This window comes from Crocodylus porosus, unplaced genomic scaffold (assembly GCF_001723895.1).
Source record: "Crocodylus porosus isolate Cpor-Errol unplaced genomic scaffold, CroPor_comp1, whole genome shotgun sequence".
Classification (NCBI taxonomy): domain Eukaryota; kingdom Metazoa; phylum Chordata; order Crocodylia; family Crocodylidae; genus Crocodylus; species Crocodylus porosus.
Window position 1 is genome coordinate 49,404,175 of NW_017728909.1, and position 12,191 is coordinate 49,416,365.

The following is a 12,191-nucleotide window of genomic DNA, read 5'->3' on the forward strand; positions in this document are numbered from 1 at the left end:
CCCTAATCCTAACAGTACAACTGTTATTACTCTGGAGCCTGTAAGGAGTTTCTTAGGGTGTTGAGGTATGTGGGAGGGGCTGGGTCAGGTTAGAGCCAGGTGAATGTAACCCCTGTGCATAAGTACAGATAATCAAAAAGCCTGAGCCTGAATTGATTCTTTGCAGGTTAGTCTAAAATGCAGAGATTAAATTGAGAAACAACTGGACACACATTCACATCTGTTTCAGGAAATGCAACCACATGCCTGCAGTGGCTCAGGCCAGAGGCCAGGGTGCACTAGAGCACAGTTCTTTGGCAGTAGCCTTCATGGGCTGTGTGTTCACTTCCTCTTCCTGCTGCCCCTGAGGTTTCTGGGATTTGCAGTCCAGAAGCACATAAACGGAACTCTGCAGGATTGCTTATCACTTCCTTTTCCTGCTTCCAGGTACATCTGGGATTTGTAATCCAGATTCACAGCTAGCAGTAACTTTCAGTAAATTTAGCAGGGAAGGGCAATTCTGTACTCAGGGGAAAAGGGATTTAACCCCCCTCCCTGGCCCCAGACCCCAGCTGGGGGGAGGGGTGCAGTCCCTGCCTCCCCATCCGCCCCACAACCCTTCTCTGCTGGAGGAGGCTGGCCAGCTCAGGGCTGGAAAGTATGCTGGGGGCTCTGATTTAACTTAAACCAGAAAGGGGTCTGGGACAGAAGTTTCATAAACCAGTTTGACTCAAATCAGTTAAATTTAATACTACATTCAACCAGGTTTGTCTTAAACCAGTTTCAGACATTTTGAAACTTGTTTATGTACACTGACCTTCTGTTCTGTTACAGGGTTTAAACCAGTTTCTGATCACTTAAACCAGTTTACATGTAACTTCTGTCCCTAGCCTACATGCTAAAGCCTCAGGCAATCCGTAATGTTTCTTTTGACTTCACTCAGCCTTTCATAAGAGCTCAGTAGGATCAGGCTGTTTAGGCAAAGATAGTTCCCAAGCTTGATGGTTAGAACAACAATCATTTTCACCATCTTAACTAAGATGTATAAAAAATTTGAAATGATAAGGTCTGTATGGAAAGGAAAGGCAGACAGAGCACTATTGCCATTCACAATGACTTTCACAAAGCTACAAAAGGTTGTAAAACAGCACCATCTAGAGGAATGACAGAATTTTTTCTCTCTAATACAGCTTCTGTGTAAGTCATATCCCTACACATCATATATATTGGTCCTTTTCTTTCTTGGTCCTCCTCCCATAGATGTTAATGGTAAAGGAGACAAATCTCTTAGAATTTTTTTCTCCTAATAATGCTGTCAGTCATCCATTGATAAACACCCTGCTACTTTAAAGTACATATTTAAAGTGCATATTCAGCTCAGCTGAATCCTGACATTCACTATATGCATTCTTCCATGAAGTTAGTGCTGCATTACATTTTACGCTTTAAGGAAGTTTGTGCTTTTATGGCAATATCCTCTTGCTAGGTAGTCGTTCTTTTTTAAAGCAACATCTTTATTTTCAAACTTCAAAACATTAATTCTAGCCACATCTAAAAATCTTACTTGCTACCATATGGTTCACATTCTGCTTCACCTCATTGCCTCAGTGGTGGAGGGCTCCAAACACACATACTGTTTCCATCAGAGAAGTACTTTTTCTCATTGTACAAGGGCCAATCAACCGAAGCCAAGGGAAGGGGTGAACATCTTCTGTAGGGGCTCTGTGCCCTCTGCTACTCAGGAAAGTCTTGCAAAGTGAGAGCAGCATAGGGAAGGGGCCAGTGGATCTTTCTCAACACAGTTCTAATGGTCCTTGCTGCTACCCCAGCAAAGAGGACCACAACAAGGGCAATAGATGCTCCATCCCAGAAACTGCACGAGCAGCCAGAAAATAGCTCTGCTTCACTTCTACAGCAAGGAGAATGTGTTAGAATCCCAACAGCTTCACCTTCTGACCCCTACAGACCTTCCAAAATGCTTACTTGGGCTCTGTACAAGTGACACAGTTTACTCATGTATAAAAAGAAACACCCACCATTTCCAGTGCTGTCAATCCAGAAGTGCACGCGCTTAATTCACTTAAAATACAGAAAGGGGTGGAAGCAGCAGTCTTTGTATTCCTCTTTTATTTGTAAAATACCTACTTCTTCCCTCATTTGTCCCATCTAAATGGGGTCACTGTTGTGGATCCTGACTCTCCACCAGCTTTGGTTATATGTATTTTCTTCTTCCAACTCCTTCTCTCTCATGTCCCACTCCACTATATCTCTCCATCTCATCTTCAGTCTTTCTGTTCTCCTTCTCCCTGGTAGGGCCATTCTGGAAACTTCTTTTATCCCATATTCTTCTGGACTCCTTTGAACATGCCCATACCATGCCAGTCTTCTCTCTCGTACCTTCTTGGATGCCTCAACTACCTTCACCGATTCTCTGATGTAAGTATCACTTTATCCATCTCCATCACTCCACACATCCATTGGAGCATTCTCATCCCTGTCATGTTCAGTCTCCTTTCTTGAGCTTTTTTCAGGGGCCATGTCTCTGCTCCATACAGTAGCGCTGGATGCACACGTCTTGTAGACTTCCCCCTTCAGCTTCATTGACACTCTCCTGTCACATAATATTCCTGTCGAAAATTTCCAGTTTGTCCACCCTGCTGTTATTTGATGGTTCGTTTGTGAAATCCCTCTGTAAAAGTCTTCAAGCAGAAGATGGTAGTGGACTTCCACAATGAAAATGACTATTCTCTTGAAGTTAGTTCAGATCTTAGGCTGGGCCTTAAGTTAGATCTACACTTTGCTGCTGCCGCTGCCAGAAGTTCTTGTGGCAAAGAGCAGCTTCCACTGCCAAACTGACACATCTGCTCACTGCTGGCCACTAGCCACAGCTCTGCAATACCAGCTGTCCCTCCAGAGCACAAAGTGGATGCCAGGAAGTAAATCTTTTCTGAATGGACTGTGACTAGTTGAAGATGGGAAAGTGTCTTATGCCTTCTGCTGACTGCTGGGTGCTGCCAGAAGCCTTATGCTGCTCAGCAAAGATAAATATTGCCAGCAGAAGAGAGGCTTCTGTCACCAGCAAGGGGCTTTGAGAGACTCTTATTAGACTTTCCAGTAGAACCAAAGTCCTGCCAGCAAACTTTGTAGTGTCTACTATGCCCTAGATTTTTGAAAAACTTGATCAGAAAACTGACTCGTCTTACACAAAAAAAGCCCAGAACAATTAGCATTTAGTATAGCTCAGGGGTGTCAAACATATGGTCCACAGGCTGGATCTGGCCTGTAAAGCCATGCAACCCCCAGTGCTGCTTTTACATCTAAGCAGACCCATATGTGGCATGGCTCAGAGCCAGTTCATGAGTCTGATTAGGCCCACAGACCCCCTCCCTTCCCCACTTCTCACAGCATACTAAATCCAATAACTGGCTGCTCCAGCCAGTCTGGGGCCCATGCTGCATGCAATGTGGATCTGAGTGGCTGGAATGGATGCCACATGCAGTGCTGTCCAGCTAGGGGTATGTAGCATGGATCCCTACAGGATGGGTCCCAGACCAGCTGGAGCAGCTGCTGGATCTAATATGCTGGGGGAGGGACTAGGGAAAGGGGTTCATGGGCCTGATCTAGCCCATTGTCCGGCCCCATGCTGTGGGCCAGATGATTTTGGTCTTGGGTATAGCCCAAGACAGAGCTCTCAGGACTCTGTGCATAAGGAGAACTACATTGTACTTTTACTTTTGCCTATTAAAAGTGGGTCATCTTAAGATGCATGCAGTTCTGTAGCTCAGCCCTGCACTGACAAACCCATCAGCACTCAGATTATGTAGCACTTGATATTTCATTCAGCTACCATCATTCATTGTCATTTACAGAAACAGATTTGTTTTAAGAAAATTACATTATTGCAATAATCATTTTCTATGATTCTAAGATATGAAAATGACTCTAAAGGAATGCTTTTTCCCTCTGCAAGCTGCAGAGGCTTTGTGGATCTTGAAAGATTCTTTGCTGCCCATAAAGTGGAAGGTTTGGGATGTTACTCACCTAAGTCCTTAAGCATAAGACTTCTGTGGTAATACTTAGTTTCTGTCCATTTGTAGCCCCTAGTACAAGACAAAGCAGCTGACTAGAGACATAGGAAAAGATCATATCCGACATGTGGCTTGATTCAGTTCTTCTTCCCCTGGACAGGTTTCATGTACTAGTTTTCCCTCTCTGGGCTTTCTCCTTGACTTAGTAGTGACTGGTACCCTCTGCCCTACTTTCAAGGTATAGAGAGGCAATTCTTAAACCTCAGGGTAATTCTACCTGTCACTAAAGTACTGAAAGCCAGCCCTCTGTTTCTGCCAAACAGAGATGAGAAGCACATTTACTTTAAGCCTAAGGTTTCTTACGAAATAATTATTTGTGGCTGTTGAATCTGGATCTGTTACTTTTAGTCTCACACACTTACATTCTATTCTCTTTCTTCTTCTCTAGCTCCTTTTACATGAGCTTCTTTCTCTCTCTGCCTCAGCTCTCTGAGGTCACTTCTACTCTCCCCCAAAACGTTACATTATTCACAACAAATAAAGGTCTTTTAACAAGACCCCTTTGTTTTCTTGCAGGACGGGGCCAACTGGCTTTGTTTTACTAGAAGGTCATTCCAGTCAGTGTACTTCTTATCCCCACCCCCACCTCCCCACTTCTCCCCTCCTGAGACATGGTCATATTCTTTGTCTTTGTTAAAGCTGGTTCAGGCTAAACCCAGGGTCAAACCAATTTTAGCTAGCATTTTTTCCACCAGTGTCAGGCTTGTGTGTTAGACTTGCTTCTACTAGTATGCAATGAAAAGTGGATTGTTAAATAGCACAATATCCTTCACATTCCTACAGTGTCTGAAAATGATATATTGCATTTAACAGTGTAGCACACATCACTGGATGTACACAAAGGCACTGTGACAAAATCTGGAAATCTGAGCTTAATGTAGCTGGGAGTAGCAGAAACACTTCGAAGGGACTATGCCATGTTGTTTAGAATGAGTGGGAGCATCTATATGTGCATATTAAGGTGAAACAATAACTCTGGTGCATATTGTGATGAAGGCTATTGCTCCTGGGCACCATGTTTAAACATGAGCCTCAGAGCTAGGGTGCTGCTTGGTTCTGTTTTATGCCAGGCTGTCCTGTTTTTAAGCATTTTGTCCCCTGTCCCTTCCCAATAAGGACCTGACTACAAAAAGTCCTGTTTTTCACTTTATTGGTGAAAATACTTGTCAACCACTTGTCTTTGTGATTCTATTGGCTGTGCCTGGACGTAGGGTGGTGCACAGCCAGAAGGAACATGGTTCCCAGCCAGCAAAGGAAAAGAGTGAGGGAGGAGGTCTTTTTGTGGTGCCCTCACCCCTTGCTGGTGATGGGCTGATGGGGCCTGTCCCTCACCAGGGGGATGTCCTGTATTCTGAGGATGCATCAGTTGACACCCTACTGGTGTCACAGCGCACTGAGCCAGGTCGGAGCAGCCCCAGCCGGCAGGGAGCCCTGAGGGGTGCTCTGACCCAGGTCAGCGTGCATGAGGGTGTTCCAGTGTGGGCCTGGCCAGCAGGCAGCCCCCACATTGAAGCACCCTGGTGCCCCAGTCAGCAAAAACTGCAGGAGGACAGTACTTGTATTTACAAACACTAGCCTGCTGTGGAATTTATTAGTTTCCTGCAGGCTAATAGAGCCACATGTAGAGACAATGAGACGGTTATTGTGGAGGTAATTAGTGTACCTCACAGTAAACATCTTGTGTAAACACACCTAGTAAGCTGGGAGTCAAAAGGGACCTTATGGATGTGTCTACACATCGCCATATGGTGATGTTGTTATGGCACCATGCTTTAGTACTTCCTCTTGGAAGTACTAAAGTATGCTCCCCCAGTATAGCACGCCACTACAGCGATGTAGAGTTGTGGTGCTGTAGTGGTGCGCTATACTGGGGGAACGTGTTGCTATGGTGACATAGCTGGCAATCACATGTAGACCCACATAATCATTACATCTCTCTAGCGGACCTTATAGCAGTGTAGCACATCACTACGTCTCCATAGAGCAAGATATAGACATGTCTTATGAGGAACAATTAGTCCAACCTCCTAAACAGATGAGGGATTCATTGTTCCTAAGACATCCCAGATAAATACTTATTGAGTCTCCTCTTGAAAATTTCTGCAGATTTCCTAAGCAGCTTCTTCCATTGTGTTTAATTCAGGAAGTTCTTCTTGAAACATGAACTACATTTGGTTTGTGGCACTTTAAACCTGCTTCCATATGCTGCCCTCTGGTCAGGGAGAACAGTTCTTGTCTATTTTCCATAGGCCTAAAGTTTGATCCATAAATTACTAGATTTTGCTGAGGAGGCTAAAGCTATAATTTGGTAAACCCTGCTGCTCTGTTACTGATTTTTTTTAAATAATCCCATTCTCCTGCTGCTAGCTGTTATAAGCATCAAGTACTTATATTCTGTTTATTCCATTTGATTATTGTATTTATCAGATACTGCTATCTGAGCATCTTCCATGATTGCTTTGTTGATCACTGGGCCTAGGGAAATCCTAAGGGTAACACTACTCAATCACAACCCAGATTTCATTCTGGAAGCTAGAGTACTACAGGGTCTTGCCTTTTCTCAGATGCCTCACCCATAATCCATTTGATAGTGGAGACTTGTCTCTTCTTAATTGGGCAGTCTTTAGTATGAATGATGATGGGGAGGAAACGTGCATCAAATTCAAGACTTTTTAGTTTTAAAGTACAGAAATACCATAAGTAACACTGAGTACTGGGGAGGTCAAGATCACGCAGGGTAGCAGATGCCTCCTCTGAAATCACCTTGCAGGAAGTGATCAGTATTTCAAAAGCTCCGCTCTCCTTCATGAGAGGAAGAAGAATGGAGCTGCCCCTTCCAGAAGACCCTTTTACCTGCTTAGAAATAACCCAACAGCATGGGCAGGATTTTGAACACCATGGGCAGATGGTAATCCAACACCATGAGTAGATGGTGTGGTGCATCGTCATATATAACACAATGCACTTTTCTCCAGTTAAAAATAATCTAGAACCTTTACTAATACACTAGGGGCCTAGGCTCCATTATTCAGTTGAGACTGAACAAAAACAAATGCAACTTTATTGGAATGTGCATTAATTTGCTGTATCATATAGTATGCATAAAACACACCAAACTAGGCAAAAAATAATATGATGGTTCTTTAGTCCTGCATTCATTAGGATTAAATGTACATTTCCTTTTCAGATTCATAGAACAAAATTTAGTCTTTTGGGTGGATTTCAGTTGATGGGTGGTGGAGTGGTTACTTCTGGCATCACTGAAAATAGAAATGGGCCCATGGTACTGGGCACAGGCCACATCCACACAAGTGAGGATATTTGTTTCCCCAGGAACAAAAAGCAGCAACACATCTTGAGCCGCTTCTACTTGTCTCGGGGGAACATCCATGCTACACGCACTCTGGTGTACTGCAGGTTACCCCAGGTGGGGTAGGGGAGGCAGGAAACAGCAACTGTGCTAGCTCCAGCAGCCTTGCCTGGGGTTCTGGGGGCCTCCTGGAGCTGCAGCTGTGATGCTTCTGTACCTGGGAGCCTGGCTGGCATCTGGAGCATGGCTCCAGCAGGCCAGGTTCCAGTTTTGGGAGATGTGCACTGCCTCCATGTGCGCCACCTCACTTTTTTAAGGCGTGGGGGTTTTTTTGACTCTGGGATCTCCCAGGGTCAACTCCCACTCCCCCCATGCTGCAAGGTAGAAATATGGGAAACACCTGCGTGTGCGGTGTGTGGCACCGCAGACAGGTCTGCAACTCCACATAGTGCACATCTGCACTCATCTGAATGCAGCCTTATTGAGCAAATCAGAGGCTGTATTTTGGAAGTGAAGCCATTCTAGAATTAAGAAAAACTCAGGTTGCTGTTATGGTGAGGATAGCAACATAAAAGCCTGTATGGAATAATCTTCAAATCAAACACTGAGGAGCAGCAAGATCACCAGTAGTGGTGTATGAGATGTCTTTCTAAACAGAACAGTGTCTCTGTCAGCTGCAGACCAACAGGCAAGAAGTGATCAGAAGAAACTATGAAGCAGTTTCCTCTTTTACAGGTTAGTCTTAATTTTTCTCTCCTTTACTATTTTTATTATGTATAATGTAACTGATGTACTCTGTACAGAACATGTCATACAAAATTAATGTATATGGTGTTGTAAAGAGCCATAAAGGGTCATTATCTTCTTTTCAACAAATTGATAATGCCTGCCATTTTGCACACAGGCAGGTAATACTTAGGGACAACTGAATCCTGCCTCTCAGCTAACCAGAGGGCTTTTTCAGTGGATTCAGAGTAGAAGGAGGCAAGAGAAAGAGAGCAGGAGAGTGCAAAGAAGACCTGACTGAGGGTAAAATGAGATTGGAAGAGTCAAGGCTATGAGACAGATGCCTGACTTAAGTTGAAAAGAGAGAACTGTAGAGTAAGTTCCCAGGAAAAGCCACCTGACTAGAAATCCATCTATGGGGAATCTACTCTGCTAGGGAACAGGCTAGGATTCAGGGTTTGTACCAGTTCAATCTTCAGTTCAGGAACTGTAGCAGGTACTAGTCTGGAGTTTCAGTTTACAGCAGATACATCAACTTCCTGCCAGCAGATTGGCACAGTATGAAAAATCCTTCCAAGATGGGGTTGATTTTACACTGGAGTTTGCTAACCTCCCTGACTGCATCACATGCCTTTCAAGAAACAGATCTGGTGTTGCTTTAAATTCCAGCATAATTCAAGGTTTATATTAATCTGTGCTCCTTGTATTTGAAATTATGTTTCTGTTAAAATTCTTTACTTGGCTTAGAGAATATTTACTCAGTGTTGATGTTCAGTTGCTGTTTGTGTTCAGGTATTGGAAATAACAGAATAATTCTGAATGATTCTGTCAGTTTTTAAGGAGAACCCATCTTATTTGGTTGTCTACTATATGGACAGCAGTATTTTTACTGGATGCAGATTATCATCCTTTATTTTCAATCATACGTTTTCTTTCAAGACAGACTTTCTAGGCTATGTTTTTCTTCAGGACACTTATTAAAGTAGCATGAAAAATGTTTTTGTCAGATTAATTTTGTATATCGCCTGGACACTGCTATAAACAAACAAATAAACAAACAAACAAACAAAAACCCCAACCAAACCCAGCTAATAGAGAGTTCCCTCTTGGGGGTAATGTAGATCCTGTGCCTTGAGCATCCCTGGAAAGACACCTTTTCTGAAATAAACAACTAAAAAGCAGCAGAGAAGATGGTGTCAAGAAAAGAGAAATGTGAGGTTCCTTTTTTTTTTTGATAAGAGCCTTCCTGAACTGTTTCCATTAAAAACCTACTGCATTTTATCATCTTCTGTTTTGCTTTTAGCCACCTGGCTCTAGAAAATAATGTGAAGACAAATGTATGGTATTACGTTGAATATACAATTTGTATATCTGTTTTTAAGTACTTTATATGACTCCCATTAATAGTATCTCAGTTCCTCTCATAACTGTATTTTATATCCACAACACCTCTGTGAAACAAAGAAGAGCCATTATCCTCATTTTACAGATGGAGAACCAAGATGGAAGAAAATGCAGCCATGTCTTCAAAGTGAATTTACTGTGTCCAGCAGTGGCACCAGCTTGTTGTCTGGCTCCTGTCGGCTGCTTCCTATACTGGAATCAATGTAGCCATTTCTGTGCAGTGTAGCATAAAGAGTAGTTAGTTTTAAATGGGCTAACTGGCCCTATCACTCAGCACTGTTCATTAACCTGCCCAAGGTGCCATGCAAGTAGAGCTCTGGCTGGGAGGCAGACATTATGGACCAATGTGCTGTACTTGAAGCAGCAGCTGCCTGGCACAGTAAGTTTACTTTGTAAATGTGGCTTGAATGAGCCGCCCAAAGTGATACATGATATTTATGGGGAGGAGAGGTAGTGTCATAATCATGGGGCCATTTTTTCTCTCAATGCAAATATGATTATTTCCACAGACAAATGTGTATCAGTAGCCTGAAATACTCGGACAGCAAAGGGGACAGTGCAACTGGGACAGAGCTGCACAGCTGGGGAGCGGTGGATGGGAGTCTGTGTTGGGATGGAGTTGGGGGGGAAGTCAAGGCCAATGGTAGGTCAGGCTGGAGGATGGGCTGGGCTGGCTGGGGGCAGTACAATGTGAGGTGTAGTCAGGGGTGCTAGGGTATGGGGATTGGTAGTGGACCCCTGGGGTGGGGACAGCACAATGTAAAACCATTGCTGCAGTTCTTGATGCAACCCTGCTTATGTTAGAATCAAAGAAAATTCTAGAGGTCATCTAGTCCAATCCCCTGCTCAAGGCAGGACCATCCCCAACAAAATCATTCCAGGCAGGGCTTTGTTGAGCCGGGCCTTAAAAACCTCCCAGGATGGAGATTCCACCACCTCTCTAACTTGTTACAGTGCTTCACCACCCCCTAGTGAGAAAGTTCTTCCTAATATCCAACCTAAACTTCCCTTGCTGCAACTTGAGACCGCTGCTCCTTGTTCTGTCATCTGCCACCACTGAGAACAGTCTAGCTCCATCCTCTTTCAGGTAGTTAGGGACTGCTATCAAATCCCGCTTTGGTCTTCTGTTCTGCTGACTGAAGCAGCCCAATTCTCTCAGCCTCTCCTCATAAGTCATGAGCCCAAGCCCCATTTTCATTGCCCTCTGCTGGACTCTCTCCAGCTTGTCCACATCCTTTCTGTAGTGGGGGTCCCAAAACTGAACACTACTCCAGACATAGCCTTATCAGTGCCAAATAGAGGGGAAGAATCACTTCCTTCGATCTGCTGGCTGTACTCCTAATAATGAAGCCTAGTATGCTGTTAACCTTCTTGGCAACAAGGGCAGTTCCCTGCCTAGCCAGTAGTGTTTCTTTGCTGCCTTCCTTGTTGTAGCTACCCTCTATTCAGCTGTCTGGGCTCTATCTGATTCCATTTCTCTCCTTAAAGTAACAGGATCCCAAGGCTCCCTGTTACAACAATATCTTGGGAAACTAAACTGTCCTTAACAAAGCCAGCTAATTCTAAAAGCAGAGATGAGGACCTGTACTTGGACTTGTTAACAATGTTTTTAAAACTTATCTTTAGATCTTTTAAATATTTTTAAAATATTCGAAAACTCGTGGTGCTCAGGTAAAGTACCTGAAGACTGGAAGAAGGCCAATGTGGTACCCATCTTCAAGAAAGGGTGGAAAGTAGATCCTGGGAATTACAAGCCAATCAGCTTGACCTCAATCCCCAGTAAGATTCTGGAGAAAATTATCAAAGAGACCCTACTAGATAAGCTGGCTGAGGGCAAGATCCTGAGGGATAGCTAGCACGGGTTTGTCACGGGTAGGTCTTGCCTGACCAATCTCATCTTCTATGACCAGGTGACATACCACCTGGACCTTAAAAAACCCTTTGATTTTGTGTCTCATGACCTCCTCATGGAAAAAATGGCCAACTGTGGCCTCAGCTACGCCACAGTTCAATGGCTGGGAAATTGGCTCCGAGGTCAGACCCAAAGAGTAGTGGTTGATGGTAGCGAATCATTATGGCACTTCGTGACCAGTGGCATCCCTCAAGGCTCTGTCCTTAGACTGGTTCTCTTTAACATCTTTATCAACGATGTGGACATTGGTGTCAGAAGTGCACTGGCTAAGTTCGCCGATGACACTAAACTTTGGGGCATAGCGTCCACACCTGAGGACAGGCTAGTGATCCAGGCTGACTTGGGTGAACTTAGTAAGTGGACAGATACAAACCTGATGACATTCAATACCAATAAATGTATGGTACTCCACCTTGGGGCAAAAAAACCTGCAGCATACTTATAGGGTCAGCAGTACTACGCTTGCTAGCACCATGGCTGAAAGAGACTTGGGGGTCATCATTGACCGCAAGATGAACATGAGCCACCAATGCGATGTCACAGCTGGTAAAGCAAACAAAACTCTGACTTGCATCCATAGACGCTTCTCAAGTAAATCTCAGGATGTCATCCTCCCACTGTACTTGGCCTTGGTGAGGCCGCAGCTGGAGTACCATATCCAATTCTGGGCTCCACAATTGAAGAAGGATGTGGAGAAGCTCGAGAGAGTCCAGAGAAGAGCTGTGTGCATGATCAGAGGGCAGGTGAATAGGCCTTATGAAAAGAGGCTGAG